At 37.7% G+C, this 6360-nt stretch overlaps 1 protein-coding gene across 2 annotated transcripts in view; it reads right to left on the bottom strand.

Annotated features, from left to right (window-relative positions):
* CSMD1 (CUB and Sushi multiple domains 1) overlaps positions 1-6360 on the bottom strand; it is a 2110588-nt gene that overhangs the window by 639435 nt on the left and 1464793 nt on the right. The window lies entirely within an intron of this gene.

The raw sequence follows: 6360 nt of genomic DNA, 5'->3' as shown, positions 1-6360 counted from the left end.
CACAGCTGGATAGAGAAAAGAGTCTTATGAATTGACACAAACAGCCTTAACAAAGTGGGTAATAACAAACTTTTGTGAGCTAAAAGAACATGTTCTAACCCAATGCAATAAACTAAGAACCTTGAACAAAGGTTTACCAAAATGCTAATGAGATTAAACAGCTTAGAGAAGAATATAAATGATTTGATGGAGCTGAAAAACACAGCATGAGAACTTTGTGAAGCATACGCAAGTTTCAATAGCCGAATTGATCAAGCAGAAGAAAGGATATCAGAGATTGAAGATCAACTCGATGAAATAAAACAATAAGGTAAGATTAAAGACAAAAGAGTAAAAAGAAATGAACAAAGCCTCCAAGAAATATGAGATTATGTAAAAAGACCTAATCTACGTTTGATAGGTATACCTGAATGTGACTGAGAGAATGAATCCAAGCTGGAAAACACTCTTCAGGATGTTATCCAGGGGAACTTCCCCAACCTAGCAAGGCAGGCCAATGTTCCAGTCCAGGAAATGCAGAGAACACCATAAAGATATTCCTCAAGAAGAGCAAGCCCAAGGCACATAATTGTCAGATTCACCAGAGTTGAAATGAAGGAAACAATGCTAAGGGCAGCCAGAGAGAAAGATCAGGTTACCCACAAAGGGAAGCCCATTAGACTCACAGCAGCTCTCTCGGCAGAAACCCTATAAGCCAGAAGAGACTGGGGGCCAATATTCAACATCCTTAAAGAAAATAACTTTCAACCTAGAACTTCATATCCAGCCAAACTAAGCTTTGTAAGTAAAGGAGAAATAAAATCATTTACAAACAAGCAACTACTCAGAGATTTCATCACCACCAGTCCTGCTTTACAAGAGATCCTGAAAGAAGCTATAAACATAGAAAGGAACAACCAGTGCCAGCCACTCCAAAAACATACCAAATGGTAAACAGCATCAATACAATGAAGAAACTGCATCAACTAACGGACAAAACAACCAGCTAGCATCAAAATGGCAGGATCAAATTTACACAGAACAATATTAACCCTAAATGTAAATGTGCTAAATGCCCCAATCAAAAGACACAGACTGGCAAATTGGATAAAAAGTCAAAACCCATCTGTGTGCTGTATTCAGGAAACCCATCTCACATGCAAGGATACACATAGGCTCAAAATAAAGGGATGGAGGAAGATTTACCAAGCAAATGGAGAGCAAAAAAAGCAGGAGTTGCAATCCTAGTCTCTAATAAAATAGACTTTAAACCAACAAAGATCAAAAGAGACAAAGAAGGGCAATACATAATGGTAAAAGGATCAATGCAACAAGAAGAGCTAACAATCCTAAATATATATGCACCCAATACAGGAGCACCCAGATACATAAAGCAAGTTCTTAATGACCTACAAAGAGACTTAGATTCCCACACAATAATAGTGGGAGACTTTAACACTCCACTGTCAGTATTAGACAGATCAAGGAGACAGAAAATTAACAAGGATATCCAGGACTTGAACTCAGATCTGGACCAAGCAAACCTAATAGACATTTACAGAACTCTCCACCCCAAATCCACAGAATATACATTCTTCTCGGCACCACATTACACCTACTACAAAACTGACCACATAATTGGAAGCAAATCACTCCTGAGCAAATGTAAAAGAAAGGAAATCATAACAAACAGGTTCTCAGACCATGGTGCAATCAAATTAGAACTCAGAATTAAGAAAGTAACTCAGAACCACACAACTTCATGGAAACTGAACAACTGGCTCTTGAATGCTGACTGGATAAACAATGAAATAAGGGCAGAAACGAAGATGTTATTCGAAAACAGAATGAAGACACAACACTCCAGAATCTCTGGGACACATTTAAAGCAGTGACTAGAGAAAAATTTATAGCAATAAATGCCCACATGAGAAACAAGGAAACATCTAAAATCAACACCCTATCATCAAAATTGAAAAGCTAGAGGAGCAAGATCAAAAAAGCTCAAAAGCTAGCAGAAGACGAGAAATAACTAAGATCAGAGCAGAACTGAAGAAGACAGGGACACAATAAAACCCTTCAAAATATTAATAAATCCAAGAGCTTGTTTTTCGAAAAGATCAACAAAATAGAGAGACCACTAGCCAGATTAATAAAAAAGAAAAGAGAGAAGAATCAAATACATGCAATAAAGAACAATAAAGGGGACATCACCATCAATTCTACAGAAATACAAACTACAATCAGAGAGTACTACAAACAATGCTATGCACATAAACCAGTAAACCTGGAAGAAATGGATAAATTCCTGGACACTTGCACCCTCCCAAGCCAAAACCAGGAAGAACTCAAAACCCTGAATAGATCAATAACAAGGGCTGAAGTTGAGGTAGCAATTAACAGCCTACCCACCAAAAAAAGCCCAGGTCCAGATGGGTTCACAGCCAAATTCTACCAGACATACAAAGAGGAGCTGGTACCATTCCTTCTGAAACTATTCCAAATAATCCAAAAAGAGGGAATCCTTCCCAAATCATTTTATGAGACCAACGTCATCCTGATACCAAAACCTGGGAGAAACTTAACAAGAAAACTTCAGGCCAATATCCATGATGAACACAGATGCAAAAATCTTCAATGAAATACAGGCAAACTGATTGCAACAACACATCAAAAAGCTTATCCATCACGATCAAGAAGGCTTTATCCTGGGGATGCAAGGCTGGTTCAACATATGCAAGTCTATAAACATAATTCACCACATAAACAGAACCAAACACAAAAACCACGTAATTATCTCAATAGATGCAGAGAAGGCCTTAGACAAAATTCAACAGTCCTTTATGCTTAAAAACTCAATAAACTAGGTATCCATGGAACATACCTCAAAATAATAAAAGCTATTTACAGCAAACCCACAGCCAATATCATACTGAATGGGCAAAAAAGGGAAGCATTCTCTTTGAAATCTGGTACTAGATGAGGATGCCCTCTCTCACCATTCCTATGCAATACAGTATTGGTAGTTCTAGCCAGAGCAATAAGGCAAGAGAAGGAAATAAAGCATATTCAATTAGGAAAGGGGGAAGTCAATTTGTCTCTATTTGCAGAAGACATGATTATATATTTAGAAGACCCCATTGTCTCAGCCCAAAATCTCCTTAAACTGATAAGTTCATCAAAGTCTCAGGATACAAAATCTATGTGCAGAAATCACAAGCATTCCTATACACCAGTAACAGACTTAGAGAGAACCAAATCAAGAATGAACTACCATTTACAATTGCTACAAAGAGAATAAAATACCTAGGAATACAACTAAAAAAGGATGTAAAGGACCTCTTCAAGGAGAACTACAAACCACTGCTCAAGGCAATTAGAGAGGACACAAACAGATGGAGAAACATTCCATGCTCATGGTTAGGAAGACTCAGTAACGTGAAAATGGCTATACTGCTCAAAGTAATTTATAGATTCAGCCCTATCCCCATCAAGCTACCTATGACCCTCTTCAGAGAACTGGAAAAAACCACCTTAAACTTCATATGGAACCAGAAGAGAGCCCGCTTAGCCAAGTCAGTTCTAAGCAAAAAGCACAAAGCTGGACGCATCACACTACCTGACTTCAAACTATACGACAAGGCTACAGTAATCAAGACAGCATGGTACTATTACCACAACACAGATATAGACCAATGGAACAGAACAGAGGCCTCAGAGCCAACACCACACATCTACAACCATCTGATCTTTGACAAACCTGACAAAAACAAGCAATGGGGAAAGGATTCCCTGTTTCATCAATTGTGTTGGGAAAACTGGCTAGCCATGTGCAGAAAGCAGAAACTGGATCCCTTCCTGACACCTTACACTAACATTAACTCCATATGGATTAAATAGTTAATCATAAGAGCTAACACCATAAAAACCCTAGAAGAAAACCCAGGCAAAACCATTCAGGATGTAGGCATAGGCAAGGACTTCATGACCAAAACACCAAAAGCATTGGCAACAAAAGCCTGAATAGACAAATGGCATCTAATTAAACTCCAGAGCTTCTGTACAGCAAAAGAAACAATCATTAGAGTGAATCAGCAACCAACAGAATGGGAAAAAAAAATTTTGCAATCTACCCATCTGACAAAGGGCGAATATACAGAATCTATAAAGAACTAAAACAGATTTACAAGAAACAAACGAACAAACCCATTCAAAACTGGGTGAAGGACGTGAACAGACATTTTTCAGAAGAAGACATATCAGGCCAACAAACTTATGAAAAAATGTTCATCATCACTGGTCATTAGAGAAATGCAAATCAAAACCACATTGAGATACCATCTCATGCCAGTTAGAATGGCAATCTTTAAAAAACCAGGAGACAACATATGCTGGAGAGGATGTAGAGAAATAGGAACAGTTTTACATTGTTCATGGGAGTGTTAATTGGTTCAATCATTGTGGAAGACAGTGTGGTGATTCCTCAAGGACCTAGAAATATAAATTCCATTTGACACAGCAATACCATTACTGGGTATATATCCAAAGGATTATAAATCATTCTGTTGTAAAGACACATGCACACGTATGTTCACTGCAGCACTGTTTATAATAGCAAAGACCTGGAACCAACCCAAATGCCCATTGACGATAGACTGGACAGGGAAAATGTGGCACATATACACCATGGAATACTACGCAGCCATAAAAAACGATGAGTTTATGTCCTTTGTAGGGACATGGATGAATCTGGAAACCGTCATTCTCAGCAAACTGACACAAAAACAGAAAATCAAAGATGGCATGTCCTCACTCATAGGCGGGTGTTGAACAATAAGAACACATGGACACAGGGAGGGGAGCATCACACAACGGGGTCTGTTGGTGGGTACTGGGGGGGGGGCAGCAGGGGGTAGGGAGTTGCAGAGGGATAACATGGGGAGAAATGCCAGATAGAGGTGATGGGGATGGAGGTAGCAAACCACAATGCCATGTACGTAGCTACATAACAATCCTGCAAGTTCTTCACATGTACCCCAGAACCTAAAGTGCAAATATATATATATATATATATATAAAACAGAAAAAGAAATAAAAATCTTCTCTAAATAATATGGTAGTAGGTGGGGAAAAATGAAAAGTGAGATGTTAAAATAATGATGTAGAATAGAGATCTGTATCATATTCCTTAAACAAAGTCTAGAGGCACAGAGGCTACAAAACATCAACTGATGAGAGAGTTTTAGAATCTGGAAAGACTTGGGAGCCCTCCTTTCCTCCATCTGCATCTTGTTCAGTATTATTAACAGGACACACACACATGCACACACACACATACAAACCCTTGCACATACACGCACACATGTACATACACACATTCACAGGCATATGTATGTAGGCACATGCACACACACACACACACACACATTAAGATTGAACACAGATGAGTGCCACAGCAATCCAGAAGTTATTTTAGCCTACTTGGCAAAATCAAAAGTTCCCCCACTTAAAATCTTCCCTTAATATGCTTATGTACTAGCTCAGTAAAATTTTATTTCTAGACATTTTTCTGAAGGCAAATATCCTGGATCTGTGAAAAAAAGTGTCCACCAGGAATTTAAAAACACTACTATAGTTAATAATAAAAAATCACAAAGACGTATATGTTAAATAAGTGATTGGTTAAAATAACAGTAATATGGAACTTATTGGAGGGTGGACAGTAGGAGGAGGAAGAGGATCAAGCAAAACAACTAGTGGGCACTAGACTTAATTCCTGGGTGACGAAATATTCTGAATAACAAATCCCCATGACACAAGTTTACCTATGTAATAAATCTGCACATGCACCCCTGAACTTAAAAATAAAATCCATCCATTTAGTAATTATTTTTTAATTACATTCTATCAGCACAGAATTGTGTTCATAAGATAGTATTAAGTAAAAAAGGAAGTAAAAGCATGTAAAATACTATGTCATTCTTTGCTAGGTCACGATCTGGATGGGAGGAATTACACACGGCTGTAGTTTTTCTTCATTTTATGAATATTGTCAAAAATTTATTTCTCCACCGTATTCATTCTCCTAACGTATTTGGCACCATCTGAATATTTTTTATGTAGTTGCATTTGTTTATTTTCTAATATTTTCCTTCTAAAGTCATAGCTTCATGCAAACCAGGATTTTAGTGACTTTTCTCACATTTCTTTCCAGTTAACTTACAGTGTAAAATTTAAACAACTGCTGAATAAAAAAAGGTTTTGCTTTGTTTTTTTTTACTCATATAATTACTATTGTAAGACAGTATGGTGATTCCTCAAGGATCTAGAAAGGGAAATCCCATTTGACCCAGCAATCCAATTACTGGGTATATACTCGAA

The sequence above is a fragment of the Cebus imitator genome, unplaced genomic scaffold (assembly GCF_001604975.1).
Source record: "Cebus imitator isolate Cc_AM_T3 unplaced genomic scaffold, Cebus_imitator-1.0 Scaffold279, whole genome shotgun sequence".
Lineage (NCBI taxonomy): Eukaryota > Metazoa > Chordata > Mammalia > Primates > Cebidae > Cebus > Cebus imitator.
This window is presented reverse-complemented; position numbering and strand designations above follow the sequence as displayed.